This window comes from Camelus ferus, chromosome 9, assembly GCF_009834535.1.
Source record: "Camelus ferus isolate YT-003-E chromosome 9, BCGSAC_Cfer_1.0, whole genome shotgun sequence".
NCBI lineage: Eukaryota > Metazoa > Chordata > Mammalia > Artiodactyla > Camelidae > Camelus > Camelus ferus.
This window is the reverse complement of record NC_045704.1, coordinates 65820634-65828300: the sequence shown is the minus strand read 5'-3', so window position 1 is coordinate 65828300 and position 7667 is coordinate 65820634. Positions and strand designations below refer to the sequence as shown.

At 46.3% G+C, this 7667-nt stretch overlaps 1 protein-coding gene across 1 annotated transcript in view; it reads left to right on the top strand.

Moving 5' to 3' along the window:
- Positions 1 to 1027: 1027 nt before the first annotated feature.
- The window catches only part of EVI5 (ecotropic viral integration site 5), a 164200-nt gene continuing 157560 nt past the window's right edge, over positions 1028 to 7667 (top strand). Inside the window, 1 exon segment of the mRNA XM_032487092.1 lies at positions 1028 to 1479. The gene's annotated coding sequence lies outside the window, so the exon portion shown is untranslated.

Here is a 7667-nt window from a genome sequence, read left to right as displayed (position 1 = left end):
CTCACGGCTACTTGCATGTAGAAGAGATTTCTCTAATCTCTAGAGAAAGGCAAGACGGGCTAGAGGGCAGGTGGGTAAACCGGAGACTAAATTAGGGGCCCTCCCAGACAAGGGCTGTTGGGACTATGGTGGTGATGGAGGAGACAGAAGAGGACGAATTCGAGGAAGACTTGGGAGGTGACATCTACAGGGGTTCCTGACAGGTGGAATGTAGAACGGAAAGGTAGGTTAACAAGATGTCCCCTAGCTTTCCTGTACAAGATGCGTTCAGTTGCAATGACACTTAATTGAAATCACTGTAAATAATGGCAGAACCTGAAGTTATGCAAAATTTTGCCTCAGATAAAATGTCAAGTTTTTAGCTGGGTGGAGGGCATAGCTCTACTTCCTATTTTTTTTGGTATTTCCTAATCTTGTTTTTTTTTTTTTGTTTTTTTAAAGAATGGAGTTTTTCTTTTTCTGAAATGCTTATTACAGTGGAATCCCTTCTGGAGATTATAAATTTAAATTGGTAATAACCAGGGCTATCTAATTTCAAGGCAAGTAATTTGAGTTTTTTGTGCTAATTACTATCATTTTGTCACTTCTAAAATGTATAATGAAAGCAATTTGTAGTGCCTTCGCAATTTTTCTTGTCTGTTTTTCCTGGGATTAGACCAGAATTAGTAGGTTGTTTCCGTCCCAAACTGAGCAGCTTCCTTCTAAGAATTTCTTCGTTGATACTGGACGGCTGCCCGGCTGGACCTCACATACTTGCGCCCATGGTCTGCCCCCTGCCGGACTCCGCATGTACCCAGTGCGTCCACACGACTGATGGCAGAGGTATTTGCGATCACAAGGGCCGTTTACACACTGATGACTGTTTTCGAGAGTGCCCGGGTCACCTCTCGCCGACGCGCCGGCGGCCCCCGAGGACTGCGCGTCCGCGTGGCGTGGCGTGGCGGCGGCGGGGGAGGCGGGCGCGGGGGCGCCGCGGCCCGGAGTGGGAGGGTCTTGCGCAGCCCTGGCCGGCGGGGGGCGGTCCCGGCGGCCGGGGGAGTCGGCAGTCTGTGCGTCCCAGGGCCGCGGCGGCGAGAGGGAGGCGGAGGGACGAGCGGGAGCTCCCCGCCCCGGCTGCGCACGGCCCAATCCGCTCGGCTTCTGCTTTTCTCCGCGGGCCGGCCCGGCCCCTAACCTGCCCGAGCCCTTTATGCGGTAGAGGCGGTCTGCTCTCCGCACGGGCCTGCCGCGCCTGCGCCCTGGGCCTTCCTGACGCTGCCGGGCCGGACCCGGGCGGAGCCGGCGGGCGGCCAGGCTGGGGCTCGGGGGCTGGAGGAGACCGCGGGGTCGCCGGAGGAGCGCGTGCGGGCCGGAGGCGGCCCGGAGCTCGGGGCTGAGCGCGGCGCTGGGAGCGGGTCCGAAGCGCTGGGACGCGGCGGCGCGGCTGCCGGCTGGATGGGAAGTTGATGTTGACGGCGGAGTCCACCCAACGTTTCCACGGTGAGGGGCGCCGCGCCAGGCCGGCCGGGCGGGCGGGCGGGCGCGGAGGCCGAGGTCCGCGGGGCGCACGGCGGGCCGAGGCGCAGCCGGGGGGCGCCGCCTGCGAACTTGCGGGGCGAGCCGGGCGGGCGCGCCGGGTCCGCTGGGGCCTAAGCCTCTGCAGCCGCCGCGGTCTGGGACCTCCTTCCGTGGGCGCTGGGGGACAGACTCGCCAGGGGACTCCCAGCGGAGCCCCCCCCCCCCGGGGGGGGGCGACGGGGCAGCTTGGGGGGCGCTTCCTTGCAAATCTTGTGGGGGATACTGACTGCTCACCCCCGCGCTCGAGGCCAGAAGTCTGTTCCCTCTGGGTGACCTGATGGGGCGACACTGTCCGCGCCTCTTGCAAAGTTGGCGTCTTTTCTGGCCTCCGGGATTCTGCGCAAGGCCGTGTCTCCGGGCAGGTGACGGGCAGCCAGGTGTGCTAGGTGACTCCCAGGGATGCACTCGGGGAGCGTTTTTGTAGCCACCACTGAATCGCCTTATGACTAGCGGGGCAAGCCTCAGATTAACCACGGAATTTCCGGTAGGTTGGATTGTGGTGTTGGTGTTTGCTTTAAAGTTGCTGTGATTGCTTTGTGTCTGTCTGTCTGTTGGGCATCGTAGATCCACTCAGTTGGCACCTTTTCACTGAAGAGTTAACCAAAAGTTTTGGAATGGTTCCTCACTTTCCTCCTATCTATTGCTGGTAGAGGTGACTTCAAAAAGTAGAACTTTCTTGCAAAGATGTCTTTTCTTGGGGTTGCAGTGTAGAACAGCAGACTCGTTTCTTTGCTGAAAGAAACCCAGTGCTTCATGGAGATCAGGAAAAGTTATCTGTTGGTAGTTTTTACCTTTGTTCTGGGCTGAAATACTTTAGTAGCTTTTTGAAAAAATTTTATTATCAAACCTTCTGCAGTTAACCTGAAAGCTCATTTTCTGTTCTAAAACGCTGACCTTAAGGTTCCTCGAAACTTGTGTCAGAGAAATCTTGCCGTGTAATATACAGAAAAAGCGCACAATCCTAAGTAGGCAGGTGAAGAACGTTTTACTAAGCGCCATCCCAGATCAGGAAATGGGACATTGCCAGGCTCAGGTTTATATTCAGGAATGGAGTCGTTGGTTTGTGAGGGATGTAAATGTTAGCATTTTAGCATTGTATGCAGTTGAACATTTTCCCAATGTGGTTGAATCAATTAGCAGGGAATGATATTCCATTTACCCTACATCTTTGCTGATGTTAGCAGTTTTTTAAATTTTTGCTATTTTTGTAGAGGTGCAGTAATATATGTGTGGTTTTATTTTGCATGTTTCTGATGGTTGTGGTTGAGTATCTTTTATTGGCCATTTATATGTCTTTTAAGTGCTTGTTAAGTCTTTTTTTTATTGGCTTGTAATTCTTCTGGATATGAGTCCTTGTGTGTGGGTGTATTTATTTATGTATCTCCCATGAGTTTTTCTTCTACTCTGTATCTTGCCTTTTTTTCTATTCTGTATCTTTTCACTCTTAATGGCCTTTTTGGATGAATGGAAATTCTTAATTTTAATGAAATATACTTCATCCTTCCCTTTATGACTACTGCTTTTTGTGCTCTATTTAAGAAATCTTTGCCTGGGCTAGGAATATGGATATACATCCCCGTCTTACCTTATAGAAGTTTTATTTTGTTTTACTTTTCACATGTAAGGTGTACAGTTTACAATACATTCCAGATGGCCTGTAGGACCTAAGACTCGCTTTTTTACCATAGAGGTATGTACTGACCTAGGACCTTTTGTTGGAGATACCATCCTTGCCCCTCTGCATTGTGTGGCACTCTGTCATAAATCGGTGGTGAATATGTAAGTGTGGGTCTGTTTCGGGCACTGTTCTGTTTCATTGGCCTGTTCCTTGTACCAGTATCACTGTATTAATTAGTGTAACTTTATAATAAGTCTTGATATGGATTGTTCCTGTTTTGTTCTTTAAGATTGTCTGGGCAGTTCTTGGCTCTTAGTGTTTCCATATAAATTTTGGAATCTTGTCCATTTCTACAAATTTTGGAAATTGGAATTGAATCTATATATCAATTTTGAGAGAATTGACATCTTAACAATATTGAATTTCCAGTTTATGAACATGGTTTATTCCTCCATTTATTTAGGTCTCTTAAAATTTCTTTCAGCAATTTTTTGTGGTTTTCTGTGTAAAAGTCTTGCACATCTTTTGTTATTTATTCTCAGGTATTTGATATTTTTTGATGTTATTAAAAATGATACTTTAAAACATCTGTGGCCAGTATGTAGAACTACAACTGGTTTTTGGGAGGGTGGGTGGGTGGACAGCTCTGGGATTATTTTAAAACAAATTCCGGACATCATTTCATCAATAAATCCTAAGTCTTTAATCTTCACTCAAGACCTAGTCCAAATTATACCTTGTATGTTCTAGTTTTCAAAGGCTTTTTTTTTCTTTTTGTTTGTTTTCTCCAGTGTCTGGGACCAACTAAAGATTTATAGTGTTTAATATACTGACAGTCACTATGTTATGCCCTGGGGATGCAAAGGTGGTTAAGATGCTGCCCCTACCTTTAAGGAAGTTTAGAGTCTAGGAGGTGTAGTAGAAATTCAAGAAAAGACCTTTATCCTCCACTAGGAGAAGTGCTATGATGAGAATGGATTTGGTTGCATGCAAAAGGGACATTTAAATCAAACTGTGGGGGCGGTAGTATGCCGGCTCCCAGCGCTCTGAGAGCCGGGCAAGGGAAGTGGGCTGTGGGTGGGGGCTGCTATGCACTGTACATACTTCTGCTTTACTCCTTGGCTTTCAGCCTTGAGCCTCACTCTACTCGTCTTGAGCCTGGAGTCTCTCCAAGTCAGTGTTTTCAGAGAATAAATTTATGAGAGGATGTGAGTGTTGGAGAAGGGAAACTGGAGGTCTGTGTACAGACTTGAGACTCTATGCAGACTTAAACACAGACCTTAAAGCACTAGCCTGCTCTTCAGCTCCATGCCTCTTCTCCACTGACCGTCTGGCCGGAGGCTTCCAAGGCCTGAGCCTTCCTGGGCTCTGAGCGAGCCGGGTCAGCCGAGTGACCACGTTCCCTTCTGCAGGCCAGGAGGTGTAGCTTCCCAGCCTCTGCTCAGTTACTTGTTCCTCCATCTCTTGCCTTGTTTCGTGGACGCTGTATCTCTGATCTGTCTGAGAGTGTTTTTCAATGCATGATTTGTTTTCTCCAAGTTACTCTTTTTATGTTTGGTGTAGTCAGGGCAGGAGAAGTCCTCGTCAGAGATCTGACAATTCTTGGTTGTTTGCTCGTGATTAAGAGACCAAATACATCAGGTAGTAGTAGTTTTAAAAAGCTGAGATGTGACTGCACATAGTTAAATACACAGATTTTAAATATACAGTTTGATGATTTTGCCATGTATACACCTGTGTAAATAATACAAGATACAGAGCATAGTGAAAACCCTGGAAAATTCCTTCATATCCCTTTCTTCTGCCTTCCCCACGCCCTGCCCAGAGGCAGCCACTGTTCTGATTTCTGTCCTCATAGCTTAGCACCAGTATTTTCTAAAGTTGCCCAGCTGACTCCAGTGTGTGGTCAAGATTGAAACCCCTGTTTGGGTGGGCTGTTCGAGGCTCTCCCCAGTGTCTGTCTTTCCTTTTGGCCTGGTCAGATTTCCCACAGAGTCTCTGCCAGTTTTCTGCTTGGAGGCCAGAGGTCTAGCCGCCAGTGATCTGGGAACTAACTCAGGAAGAGAAGGGGCTGGGTAATGAGCCACAGGGCATTTAGTGTAAAGGAGCAGGTAATTTGCCTCTTGTTGTTAGGAGCCCTGTGTCTGCCACCGTGCTTGGTTTACCCGCTTGATAGAGTAAACCTCAAATGTGCAGCACCGTTGCGGTTGGGTCACTTAGCAGTTTGGAGGAGGAACGAGGTCTGGGTTTCTAACTGTTCAGTTTTCACCGGATCCTTGCTTTAGTCTCCTCTCCCCACTTGGTTTTGGCAGCTCCCGAACCTTTTGAGGATTCTATATTTTAAACTGGGTTTGTTCTTACTTGTCATCTCTGCTTTCTTATGCATTTGTCTTTGACCAAGTCAGTTACCACTCATCCATCTTCCCAGCTTCCAAAATTCTGTTGCTCTTGTCTCTTGCCTTCTCTCGATCCTTATGGTTTGTGTCCTAAAACAGAACAAAACAACAAAAAGCTTTCTTTAGCCTCGTTTTAGCAGAGTTGTGGGAAGGAGCAAAATTAGACATGTGTGTTCAGTCTGCCATTTTAACCTGGAAGCCCGTCGTCTGCCTTCCATGATACAAAAATGTGTTGTCCTCTGTCCCCTGCTGTCGTCTTCTCCCTGGGGGGCCACAGCTTTTGAAATTTCTTTGCTGTTATCTAAATAGAACGTTTAGGAGGGAGAGCACCTAAATGTTGGATCAAATTGTCATTTGTCTAGAAATCCCCCAAATCTTCTGAGAAGTATCCAGGATTTTATAATCTCAGATTGGAAATGATTTTAAAGATAAGCCAGCTTAGTTTGCTGTTTGACACATTCCGTAGTGGGAAACTCACCGCCCGGAGATGAGTGCCTGGAGGAACGGAGCGGGCCGTGGTCTGCGGCGGGTCTGGAAATCCACGTGTGCATCAGATGTTTAACACTGAGTGAACAAATAATAGATCTTGCATATTTGTAACATAAAAACCTTACCGAAAAGTCATGGTGCTTGTGTGATTTTAATCAATAATACTTAAATCCAGCTACAGTTGTGGGGGGAGGTAATACTCAGAATTTTTGTTTTGAAAAAAAGATGCTGTACCATAAAAAGTGGAAAACTCTTGCTAAAGATACAGCAGAAATCTTGGTTTCTAGTTAACATAAACTGATCAGTTAGTTAGAACCACCCATTAAAGCCTCTCGGTTAAGCTCCTGCAGTACCGTTGTTATGCTTTGCGCTCTTTTTATTTTCTTTAAAACATTTACAAATTCAGTAGGTTTACAAATGCTCTTTGAGACAGGAGTTGTTATCATGAAGTTCATGATGAAATGAAAATTATTCTCAATATAATTTGTTTCCTCTTAGGCTAAATTTGTAAAACTTAATGTATTAACTTTAAATTACATCCATCTTTTTCTGTGATAAAATGTCCTTTTGCATTTGAAATTTACGCTAGATAGTGAGGGTTTTTGTTGTTGTTATTTCCTGTTATGCCCTTATTTTGGCAAAATAAAAAGCTGTCAGCCCTCGGTTGTGCTTTGAATTAATTTTGGACAAGCTATATAAAATACCAGTCTGCTTATCACTGCACACAGGTTCTCACTGGCCCTTTTGCTCCTCCACACATTTATTACTTTACTTTTGTGTTTGCGTGTAAAATTCGAGTTATCAGAGAGAACACTGGCAGTTACTACCGGGCCGGCAGCGTGATGGCCCTTCCTCGCTGGAAACATGTAGGTTACTCTGTGTTTTGTGCCTGGATCCCACTGCCTGTGGCCCCACGTGTTGGCTCAGAGTCATCCTGCTTCTCATTCTGAGTTGCCTGGTGTGTTTATTTGTTGCCATTTCCAGACGTTTATTTCTCCTCTGTACTCCACAGAGTGTTCCCTGCCTGTGCTGTTTGCAGTCTGTTCTTTAAGTGGCCAAAGACAATGTGGGTTTAGTGCTTGTTAATTGTTCTTTGTACTGATCCAACCCTCACAGTTGTACTTTGAAAAACGTTCCCCAAAGCTGGTTAAACTGGCTGTTCTCCGGGTCTGTATTGTTGGTTTTGCAGTTGAGTGTCTCAGGAGTTCATGGTTAGGCTCTCTCCTTAAGGACCTGTTAGCTCTTGGAAGGGACCCCGCGGAGAGATGGGAACAGAATGGCTTTATTAGGGGTCTTTGCTCTTTTTGTGTTTCATGAGAAAGTGTAAGCATTGACCTAGAAGTGAAGAGGGATTTTGTCCTACCTTTGGGTTGGTGCTCAAATGGCTGCTGTATCCCTTGGTGTGGTACCCATCTTTTACTGTGTTAAAAATGAATCCAGCGTTCTCATAAATTATGCCAGTAAGTTTGTTAGAACAATGTTAACAGATACCAGATAAAAGCGTCGCTTTAATGAACAATTGTTTAATATGATATTTGAATGAGATTACCTGAGAGAAAGAAGAATACTCAGTATCTTCAGGTGCAATGGAAATCAGGATGGTTGAG